This window comes from Pelophylax lessonae, assembly GCF_965119305.1.
Source record: "Pelophylax lessonae genome assembly, chromosome: 1".
Taxonomy (NCBI): domain Eukaryota; kingdom Metazoa; phylum Chordata; class Amphibia; order Anura; family Ranidae; genus Pelophylax; species Pelophylax lessonae.
In genome coordinates, this window is record NC_138768.1 from 720,602,195 (window position 1) to 720,614,869 (window position 12,675).

Below are 12,675 nucleotides of genomic sequence, written 5' to 3' on the forward strand. Positions count from 1 at the left end.
ATCTGGTAACATTGCTCTTGTGCAGGGTGGAGCTTTTACTTACAGACATGCCATGCAAACATGGCTTGCATCAAATTCTCCCTGTTGGTGATTGATCATGTTTCTGGAATTTTGAACCACTTTCATATTGTTTTTTAAGTTATAGCACTAGTAAATAGATAAATAATTACATTCATAGATCATACAGATGTCTTGAAGCAGGGGTCTCAAACTGGTGTCCCTTTAGCTGTTGCAGAACTACAATTCCCATGAGGCATTGCAAGGCTGGCAGTTACAAACATGACTCCCATAGGCAGAGGCATGATGGGACTTGTAGTTCTGCAACAGCTGGAGGGCTGCCAGTTTGAGACCCATGTCTTAAAGTGTATGGTAAGCCAACACTGCTCCCTCCTCCCAGAACCTGCTCTATACTTACATTAGAGGTTAGAAGGCTGGAAGTCTACTGAGTCACTGTTGGGAGAGGGCATGAATAGGATTTGCACAGAGTACAAAAAACCCAATAAATATATGATCTCTATATGGATCATTTTCATCAAGTAAAGTGCATGTGCCATGGAAATAACAGAGGGGCGATCATTGCACTGAAGGTATCCAGTCTTGTAGATATAAATGTTTGGAGGGGAGCAGAGTGAGCTGAGCTGCTTAAAGAGACTTGAACAATGCTTCTGCTGTGAATTTGTAAGATGAATTACTCCACAGTGCCTGCAGCTACAGACATCAGTAAGGGCTTGTTTTAAATCGAATTTACTGTATAAGAATGTCTATTTACTATGTCAATTTGTTGACTCCAGTTTGACCTAAACGTTGGTCAGTAAACTGATGTTTTGTAGCCAAGAACATCCTTATATTCACTATGTCAAATATCATAAGTATTGCTGCTCTATCTAATATACAAATAAATAAAATATTTTATATTATAATAAAAAAATCAACAACTACAAATTACACTTCTAATAAATAAATAAATACAAAGTCAGGCATTTATAAACTCTTAAAAGTTCCCTATTTTCATGAAAAAAGCAAAAATGCCCTATGCTTTTCTTATTATACTTCTTTTTTGCAATCAGCATTAAAGTTCCACCATTTCACCTTTATTGATGGTGATGTAGCAGATTTTGTAGACCTCAGGATCTAAAGGACTATATTACCGTCAATGTCTTTCCCTTTTTAATTGTATCCATGTTATTCCTGTCTCCCTTGGAAGTCCATCCTTTCACACTGTGGGAAAAAAATATCCTAAGTACAAATTTAGATCTTGACAAAGTCCTAGGTAGGTGAAAGGAGTCAGGCTGTAGAGAGCTGTAATTGCGTGGTACGTTTGTTTGGTGGAGTGAACAGTACCTCTGAAAACATTGTATTATTCAATTGTGCGAGTGTTATTTTTTAAAGCTTTATATGGTTTTAATAAATGAGTTTTACTGCACCATGATTGCTCTCTGTGCTGACGTTTTTTTACTACAAAGGGCAAGGATGGAGTTCCAAAGGAAACAGAAATAAACTGGATAAAGCTGAAAAGCAAAGAAACATTGCTAAGTCGGAGTGGAGTATTCAGATCTGATATAGACGCTTAGATGTTGAGGCCTAAAAAATCCAGTTCCCAAATTTATAATCCATATGGGTCAAAAATTGAAGGTGGAAAGTTGTTGGTAAATTAAAAAGGATTTCTAAATGACTGCTTTTGTATTGATGTATTAGAAGTGTTTTGTGTCAGTTATTTGTAGTGTTTGACATAAAAAGGGGTAAAGTGCTGTATTCAATTTAGCAGTATTAAACCCCAAAGCAGACATTTATTATATTGCAACTTACTAATTATTAGATATGATGGCTGTATTAGTTTTTCTTTTTTTTTTTTTTTTTTTAGGTTTTCTGTCTTCTATTTTCATCTGGTGATCCAGCCAGTAAGTCTGGTATTTTTGCAAAAGAACAAGCTCTCTTGCAGTCACAGGGATTAGACAAACTATTTAACACTGACATTGGGTGCTTCCAGTGATCATCTTTTATTTGTTTATGTAAAACCTTTATCACAAAAGGAAAAATGTCTGCTGTCACTGCTTATAAAGTCTTGGCTGGCATTTGGTTTAAATTTATTAGTGTATTTAAATCTGTTAGTCCATCTAACACTCCCTTAACCGCTTGCCAACCGCCGCACGACTATTTACTGCGGCGGTCAGCCCCTCACAGGCAAAGCGACGTAGTACTACGTCGCTAGTCTGTGAGGGTCTAGGGAGCGTGCGCGCGCCCCCGGAGGCGCGCTCCCGCTCCCGCGTGGTCACGGACCCCCCCCGCGCGTGTGACTGGTGGACCCGATGTCCGCCGGTCACTCGCGATCGTCCGGTGCAGAGGGAGAAAGGCAGGCGGCTAATGTAAACAAGCCGCCTGTCATTCTCCCCTGTGTAAGAATAGTGATCATACGGTTCTACTATGTAGGACCTTTGATCACTGTTCCTAAACCTCAAGCCACAGCCAATCACAGTTAGAATCACGCCCCTAGGGACACACATAACCCCTCCCTCTCAAAAAAAGTTAACCCCTTCATTGGAGTGTAATTTTACAGTAACAGTGCATATGTATAGCACTGATTACTGTAGCAATGTCACTGGTAACCCCAAAAGTGTCAAAAATGTCAGTCAAGGGTCCGATCTGTCCGCCGCAATGTCGCAGTACTGCAAAAAAAATCGCAGATCGCCGCCATTACGCGTTAAAAAAAAAACAACAAAAATGACAAAAAATCTTTCCCTTTGTTAGTAAAGGCGATAACTTTTGCGAAAACCAATCAAAATACGCTTTTTGCGATTTTTTTTTACCAAACATATGTAGCATAAAACAAATTGGCCGAAAATGTTAAAAAAATTGTGATTTTTACATTTTTTTGGGGGGGAATTTCATATAAAAAAATTGTGAAAAATATTGTTATTTTTGCAAAATTGACGCTCTTTTTTTGTTTATAGCGCATGATCAAAAAATCGCACAGGTGATCAAATACCACCAAAAGAAAGCTCTGTTTGTGGGTAAAAAAGGACTTCAAATTCGTTTAGGTACAGCGTCGCATGACTGCGCAAACGCTTAATCATAACCACACACCTCAGGTGTGTGGTTATGATTAAGCGATTTTTATCGTGAAACGCGTCAACCCGACACGTCTGTCTGTGTATTGCACTGTCTGTCTGCTGTATTCATGGAGAATAAAGGAGTTCTATTGATTTTCATTCAACATCTCTGAGTGCGGTCTTTCTCTTTTTTGGATGTCTGCTTGGATGGCGGATCTGACTTGCACCGAGTGCTGAACTTGCACCTGAGCGGCTTTCCTCCTTGTTTTGCTTGCCATCATATGACGTCCGCCCATTCTCGCCACAGCGCGGCGATGGGAGACGAGGCTCGTTCCTCAGACAGAGCCCATCCCCGATCAAGGTAAAGAGCCAATGAAATTGGTTCTTTACAACGTGACCGGCTGTGTCCAATCACAGCTGGTCACAAATGTCAACAAAGACAGGGTAACTCACTGTTACCAGGTTCTCCTCCTCACACACCGATCCAATGAGAGGAGGAGATCTGGAAACAGTGAGTTACCCTGTACTGTGCATACTACTGTGCCCTGGTTGCCCCACCAAATAAAGAGGACCTGTCACCAGCTGATCCTAGTACCTATCTGTGAGCCCATCAGAGTACCTGTCACCTGCCCATCTGAGTACCTGTCACCTGCCCATCAGATTACCTGAGTAACTGTCACCTGCCTATAGAGAGTACCTGAGTACTTGTCACCTGCCCATCAGAGTACCCGAGTACCTGTCACCTGCCCATCAGAGTACCCGAGTACCTGCCACCTGCCTTTTAGAGTACCCGAGTACCTGCCACCTGCCTATCAGAGTACCCGAGTACCTGTCACCCGCCCATCAGAGTACCCGAGTACCTGTCATCTGCCCATCAGAGTACTCGAGTACCTGCCACCTGCCTATCAGAATACCCGAGTACCTTCCACCTGCTCATCAGAGTACCTGCCACCTGCCTTACAAAGTACCTGAATACTTGCTGCCTGCTCATCAGTACCCGAGTACCTGTCACCTGCCTGTCACCTGCCCATCAGAGTTTTTTGTGTGATTTATGTACCTAGAACACATGATGGTGCTCCTTGGATGTTGGGCCCCTCTATGTGGCTAGGCTGTGAAAAAATCTTACACATGTGGTATTGCCATACTGAAGAGGAGTAGCAGAATGTATTTTGGGGTGTCATTTTTGCTATGTACATGCTATGTGTTAGGAATATTCTATAAATTGACAACTTTGTGTAAAAAAAAATAGGTTTTCATTTTTTTCCCCACATTTTCCAAAAAAATGACATGTTCAAAAGACTCATAATGCCTCATAGAATATACAATGGAGTGTTTGCTTTCCAAAAATGGGGTCATTTTGTGTGTGTTTCCATTGTCTTGGTGCTCTATCTAGGGCCTTTAAAAGTCCGATAGTTAGTCAGAAAATGATGTGTGCAATTTATGCTCCTAGAACGCCTGAAGGTGCTACTTGGATGTAGAATCTCTTTATGTGGCCAGACTGTGTAAAAGTCTCACACGTGTGGTATCACCATATTCAGGAAGAGTAGCAGAATGTATTTTGGGGTTTCATTTTTGCTATGTACATGCTATGTGATAAAAATAGCTTATAAATCGACAACTTTGTGGGGGGAAAAAAGAAAAATATTTTCTTAATTTTCCCAAGAATTGTGGGGAAAAAATTACAACTTCAAAAAACTCACCATGCCTCTTACTAAATACACTGGAATGTCTACTTTCCAAAAAGGGGTCATTTGGGGGGGGGGTATTTGTACTGTCCTGACATTTCAGGGCCTCAAGAAAGGAGATAGGCCGTCAGTACATCTGGTGTGATCAATTTTCATTAATTGGCACCATAGCTTCTAGGCTCAATAACTTTCCCACAGACTAAATAATATACACTAATTTGGGTTATTTTTACCAGAGATATGTAGCAGTATACATTTTGGCCCAAATGTATGAAGAACAATTAATTTTTTGCTAAATTTTATAATAGAAACTAAAAAAAAGTATTTTTTTTTTCAAAATTTGTGCTTATATCACATATCATATATTTGCTTAAAAAAACCCAGTTGTGATCAAATACCACCAAAAGAAAGCTCTAATGTGTGAGAAAAAAAATGATAAAAATGTTGTTTGGTTACAGTGTAGCATGTCTAAGCAATTGTCATTCAAAGTGTGAGAGTGCTGAAAGCTGAAAATTGGTCTGGGCAGGAAGGGGGTGTAACTGTCCTGTATGGAAGTGGTTAAGGGGGTAAAACCTTCCGGGGGTCGAAGTGGTTAAAATGAAAAAAAAAAAAGTAAATTTTTAGTTAGGTAAATATGAATATTTCATATTTACCACATCTAGCCAGCAGGTGGAGCTTTAGAATCTGCTTACTGACTTGTCTACAGTTTTTAACTTCTGTGCTGCAAAAGGAATGCAATATGATTCCCAGTTGTTCAACCCTAAGCAGAACATACACACACACAGAGCTGAGAGGATAGAGAGTTTCAGTCAGAGACTTTGGAGACTTTTAGTACGAGTTTATGTTAGATAGAGACAGTTCACCAGTGAGCAGCTACAGCTTGTCTGACCAGTTAGAAACATTACATTCTTTTTCTTTTTTTTTGTGATAAAATTGACCATATTCATTGTGAATTGTTACGCGGTAACAGTAGAACTGTAGGCAAAACCTTTTTTTTTTCATTCTGGATAGAGCAAGGGAGGGTTATAACTCCTGTCAGATTTTATTTTCGCCATCTGTGTCCGATTGAGGAGATTTCCCTTCACTTCCTGTCCCATAGCCAATCAGGAAGTGAGAGGAAATCCCTACAAACTAAGGGAATTCCTTGGGGACCCCCTGGTCACCAGAACTAATGTCCCCATTGGAAAATGTCTCTGCTATTACTTTTATGGGGACAACCCAAAATGAGGGATTTCCTTTTACTTTCACCTTCAATGATAATAGTAAATAGGACAAATAGAGAGGGCGAATCTCCTTAGTGGGGGAAAAAGACAGAAAGAACAAATTGACAGGAGTTTTTATCCTTCTCCACTCTATCCAATACTAAAATATGTTTTGCCTTTAGTTATACTTTAACATTAGGTTTACTTTTAAACCTGATCTAATTTACAACATGGTAATGATTTACATGATAAAAATAAATAAAATGAACATTTTTTCATCACACACATTTCTGTATAAATACCTCTTTTACTGTCCAACAGAAATATGTATAAATCTGCTACACCAGAAAACAGCACATACCTTTATTCAAAGCCACATTGCCCTATATAAAGCAATGGATCTGATGACAGACCAACAGGAAATAATGAAACCAGAGCTCTTAGATTCCAGCGTGTAACACAATGATCAGACTTAATTCAAATTACTTTGTACTTCTGGTTCAGTAATAGAATACTGGGGACAAAGTTCACAAAACCAATCATAGTAAGAATCAAATGGCAAGTGACAGATCTTTGAAACGTACTAAGGGCCAATTCATACATCAGTGTTTTTCCGCACTGGAAGAATGCCAGTCACTGCTAGGACACACAGAAAACAATTGTTTGCTATGTGTCCTGATTACTTTGAAAACTTGGAAGTGTGCTGCAGTGATCTGCGATAAAATGCAGACATGCTGCATTTTATTGCGGTGCATTGCACAGGATCATGTCGCTATACAGCAGAGTGCAATGTACCATGCTGCTGTACAGTGACATGAATGAAGTGTCACTTGTGTGCACTTTCAATATAGTTTGTTCCAAAAAAAAGGATCCCCGCCAGTGCTCCTGGCTCCCCCCCTGCTGAGTGCCACCATCGCAAGCTGCTTGCTCATTACCGCACCCCGCTCTGTGTGTCCATAAAGTACACAGAGCATGGCAACTCCCGCCCCGCTCCCTCCTAATTGGCTTTGTCTGAGCCAGTGAGAAACAATAATTAAAAAAGGTCTGGTACTGCCAGGGACACACCTCCATCCCTAAAATAGACATAAAAATATAGGAGAATATTGCCCTGGGACTGTGAGTAAGGTGAACACAAATGGCCACTTGTAGTAGAGTAAATATGGTTACAATTTTATTGAGAATGTAAAAAAGTCATCATATAAAGTTGCATATACATATGCCAATACAGACATTACTACAGTACATAATAGTAACACATAGTGAATAAGAAGTATCTTTCTAACTCAACGCGTTTCATGAGTCATTGCGCATGAACATGTCTAAAAAGAATATATATATATATATATATATATATACACTTAATGTCAATTTAAGAGTATAAAAAGTAGTAGCCAATGAGGTATGGAAACTCCAAAAAGGACCTTAGTGGGGAGAAAAACTTGTCTGAGCCAATGAGAAGGGAGAGAGCTCAGAGAGGCTCTGCTCTCATGCATATTACTGGATTGGGCTCAAGTAAGTAAATAAAATAACCCTCCCTTAGTCTCTCCATGATGAAAAAAAAAGTTTGCCCATAGTTCTACTTTAATGCAAAGAATGCATTAACCACTTAAAGACTGGAAGGATTTGCCCCCTTAATGACCAGGCCACTTTTTTCAACTTGGCACTGCGTGACTTTAACTGAGATTTCCGCGGTCATACAATGCTGTACCCAAACGAAATTTACGCCTTTTTTTTCCCCACAAATAGAGCTTTCTTTTGGTGGCATTTGACCACCTGTGCGATTTTTTTTTTTTTTTGCGCTATAAACAAAAAAAGAGCGACAATTCTATTAAAAAAAAACAATATTTTTCACATTCTGCTACATAACATTATCAAAAAAAAATTAAAAATCAAAATGTTTTAATCTTGTAGGCCAATTTGTTTTCTGCTACATATTTTTGGTAAAAAAAAATTGCAATAAGCGAATTTTGATTGGTTTGCACAAAAGTTATCATGTCTACTAAAAATATATATAAATTATGTAGCGCCAAAGGATAAATAAATTCAATATACACAAAATGTGTCAATTAACCAAAATGTAAATATCTGTAAATGAATAAATACATATAAAAATGTATCACAATCAAAGTGCAAGTGCTCTAAATTAATATGATAAAAAATTCCAAGTGATAAAAACTATATTGGTGGATAAAACAATAGTTATAATAAATGACTGATGTCACAATAGGTGCTCGTGCAAATATAAATCACACATATGCATATACTAGTGTGAATTAGAAATAGGTGCACAAAAGTCCATAAAAAATGGGTGATATCTTGCTGAGGAACTCGTGGTTTCGACGTAACGCGTACGGGGGGAGGATCCTGCACACGCTGTAGCACCCATATCGCTGTCCATGCCCGCACTGGCTGAGTGTCAGTACATGTGAGTGGTTTTTGGTTTTATTTACCCCAATAAAGTATACATTACAGAGAGCACTAGATCGCTGTATTTATTTCACACATGTATCGTATTGTGACGGTGGAGAGAGGAGTGTGAGGAGGCGACCACCCTATCCCCTTCAGTGTGTCAGCGACACTGCGGATTTTTTACCTGAAGCACCTTTATACAGAGGGAGGACAGGAGGAAGTTACCTATCCACACCTACTGGCACCTGTGTGTGCAAAAAGCGGGTTTGGCTCATTATAATTTGTGAGCCAAACCAGGAGGTGAGCGGCCAGCATTACCATTTATGCACCAAGGCACTTTTTAGTTATTCAAGCACAAGCACTTGGTCTTTTGATACGAACACAGAAGATATCACTCATTTTTTATGGACTTTTGTGCACCTATTACTAATTCACACTAGTATATGCATATGCGTGATTTATATTTGCACGAGCACCTATTGTGACATCAGTCATTTATTATAACTATCGTTTTATCCACCGATATAGTTTTTATCACTTGGAATTTTATATTATATTAATTTAGAGCACTTGCACTTTGATTGTGATACATTTTTATATGTATTTATTCATTTACAGATATTTACATTTTGGTTAATTGACACATTTTGTGTATATTGAATTTATTTATACTTTGGCGCTACATAATTTATATATATTTTTGGATCGTTTTTGGTGTTAGGTGAATGCACTTTTATGTTGGCAGCCATTGGTCCCCTTATCTGTCTTTTTAGCTATTAATTGTGGTATTCGTTTTTTTTTACTAGTAATGGCGATTTTTAGCGGGACTGCAACATTGCGGTGGACAGATCGGACCCCTAACTGACATTTTTGACACTTTTGGGGGGACCAGTGACATTACTACAGTAATCAGTGCTAAAAATATGCACTGTTACTGTAATAATGACACTGGCAGGCAATGGGTTAATATTGTGGGTGATCAAGGGGTTAAATGTGAGCCTAGGGGAGTGATTCTAACTGTGGGGGGGGGGGGGGAGTGGCTTCTGAAATTACCATAGAGACCTGCAATCCTATATACAAGGATCACATGGGCCCTATGATCATTCCAGGGAGAAGAACGGTCATCTGTGTTTACAACAGCTAACCGTTCTTCTCTCTCAGTGGGGAACGATCGCGGGTGTTAGGAGGCAGTCGGCTTCCCTGCTGCCGATGACCTACGTCGGTTTGCACAGGAGAGCCACCTTGCCACAGTAAATAGGTGGCGGGTGGTCAAGAAGTGGTTAAGGTAAAAAAAAAAAAAAAAAAGTTCTGCCTTTAGATCCACTTTAACAAATTTTTCTTAAAAACGTACATAGACACCAGTTAAGCAAATGGATCTTGTCCGTCAGTAAAATCCCTGACAGGGTATGAGATACCTCTATGCAATCAATGGTACCTATACTATGTACATATTTAATCTATTTCTATATTCACAGTAACACATATTTTTGGGGTGCTCATAAGCCTTGACACATTTCACAGGGGTACCCACTTCCCCATGAGGAGTTTAGGGAGTTTGCAATCTAAATGGTTGTAAAAAATAAATAAGTTCCAATACATGTTCGATACACCAATCAGCCATAACACTATGACCACTGACAGGTAAAGGGAATATCTCGTTACAATGGCATCTTAAAATTGGTGGGATATATTAGTCAGCAAGTAAACATGTTGCCCATGAAGCTTATGTGGTGAAGGCAGAAAAAAATGGGCATTGCAGTTTGTTGTGTAAGGGGCTGTGAAGCCCATAGTGACCCGTGTTCACAGCCCAAAGCTTCTAAAATGGTCACATAAACATCAGAACAGGATTATGGAGCAATGGAAGAAGTTGGCCATGTCTAATGAATCACGTTTTCTTTTACATCATGTGGATGGCCGGTTGCCTGTTCGTCACTTACCTGGGGAAGAGATGGCACCAGGATGTGATCTTATAGAAGGCAAGTCCGCATAGGCAGTGTGATGCTTTGGGCAATGTTCTGCTGGGAAACCTAGGGTCCTGCCATTCATGTGGATGTTACTTTGATGCCCATGCCTCAATGGGTCAGGGTTGATTTAGCAAAAGGGGGCCATACTCAATATTAGGTGGGTGATCATAATGTTATTGGCTGATCGGTGTATATACCCTGTACATGTATACACAGCATTTCATTCATTATTTTTAGCTGTGTAACCATTTTTACTCACTGGTTACAGGCTCTCTACTACTGTAAAATTCAACTAAAAAGAAAGCGCCATGCATCAAGTCAGGGATTTTAAAGATAAGGTCTATTTTTAACTGATGTCTATGTATGTTTTAAAGGCGTAACTAGAACCTTCAGGGCCCCGGTGCAAGAAACCATGAAGGGCCCCCTCGACCCCTGGCGGGGGCCCTTCTCTTCAAGCCTGGGGCTCTTCCCATTGATCCTGGTGCCCTTTACTCTCATTCCGGGGCCCTTTATTATGGTCCTGCAGTGGGCCCCGTTCCTGCCATCTCGGGGACTCCCCACGCTGGTGGAATACCAGGGCCCAGTCACAAGTGTGATGTTTGCGATCCTGAAAGTTCACCCACTGGTGTCAGTAGCTTCTATTTTTTGGTATTTTAATTGTATTATTTTTTATCATTTTATTTTATTTTTTTACAATGTCACTGACTATGACTCTGTCCATTCAAAAAAGGAAGGAGCTGGTAAATTACATATTTACCGACCCCTTCCTGGTTCTCTATTGTGACACACCCCCTGCAGCAGCCAGCAGGAGAGGGGAGGGAGCACAGTGGGGGAGGGGGGGGGCACCAGGGGAGCACACAGGGGCCCAGAGACAGCAGAACACATGTGAACTGGATAAGAGGAGTGGCGGGGGCAGCATACAGAGAAACCAATCTCCTCCATTTTTCTCCTGCAGCTACAGGACAAAAAAGGAGGACAGTGATTTCTCTACATGCTGCCCCTGCTGCCCCTCCTATCCAAGTTTACAGGGGAGCCGCATAGGCCCCCTGGAGCATGGGGCCTGGTTGCAATTGCAACCCCTGCAACCGCTGTAGTTACACCCCCTGTCATGCAATGCCGTACCCAAATGAAATTTACGCTCTTTTTTTCCCACAAACAGAGCTTTCTTTTGGTGGTATTTGATCACCTGTGCGATTTTCATTTTTTGCGATATTAATTAAAAAAAGCGACAATTTGGAAAAAATAACAATATTTTTCTAATTTGACAGTTAAAAAAATATCCAATATATTCAATTTTTGTCATATATTTAGGCCAAAATGTATTAAGCTACATGTCTTTGACAAAAAAATTCTCAATGAGCGTATTTTTAACTGCTTTATGACCGGAAAGGTTTTACCCCATTCCTGACCAGGCCATATTTTGCGATTCGGCACTGCGTTACTTTAAAGGACAATTGCGCGGTCGTGCAATGCTGTACCCAAATTTATGTCCTTTTTTCCCCACAAATACTGCTTTCTTTTGGTGGTATTTGATCACAAGTGCGATTTTTACTTTTTGCGCTATAAACAAAAAAAGAGCGACAATTTTGAAAAAATAACAATATTTTTCAAATTTTTTTATATGAAATTCCCCCCCAAAAAAATGTAAAAATCAAATTTTTTTTATAATTTCAGGCCAATTTGTTTTCTGCTACATATTTTTTGGTAAAAAAAAAATCGCAATAAGCGTATTTTGATTGGTTTGCGCAAAAGTTATTGCGTTTACTAACTAAGGGAAAGATTTCTGTCATTTTTGGTGTTTTTTTTTTTAACGAGTAATGGTGGCGATCTGCGATTTTTTTTGTGGGACTGCAACATTGCGGCGGACAGATCGGACCCTTGACTGACATTTTTGACACTTTTGGGGGTACCAGTGACATTACTACAGTAATCAGTGCTATACATATGCACTGTTACTGTAAAAATGACACTGGCAGGGAAGGGGTTAATTTTTATTGGAGAGGGAGGGGTTAATGTATGCCTGGTGCTTACTGACATGTGTGGGGGGAGGTGACTGAGTGACACAGGGACAGATCGCAGGTTCAGCTATGCTGAACCCTGCAATCTGACCCTGCCTGTCACTTAGGAGATCCGCCTGCTTTGTTTACACAAGCAGGCGGATTTCCACACAAGATCCCCGACTATCGGGGAAGAGCAGCGGTGATCACCGCTACTCCTCCCCTGCCGCCGATGGAGGGTAATGTCTGGTGACGTAGGTCTACGTCGCCAGACGATAACGAGCCACTTTGCCGCAGTGCAGTCAACGTGACTGGTCGGCAAGTGGTTAAAGTGAACAGCCTCAGATGATACACAGAGGTTAAACAAATCC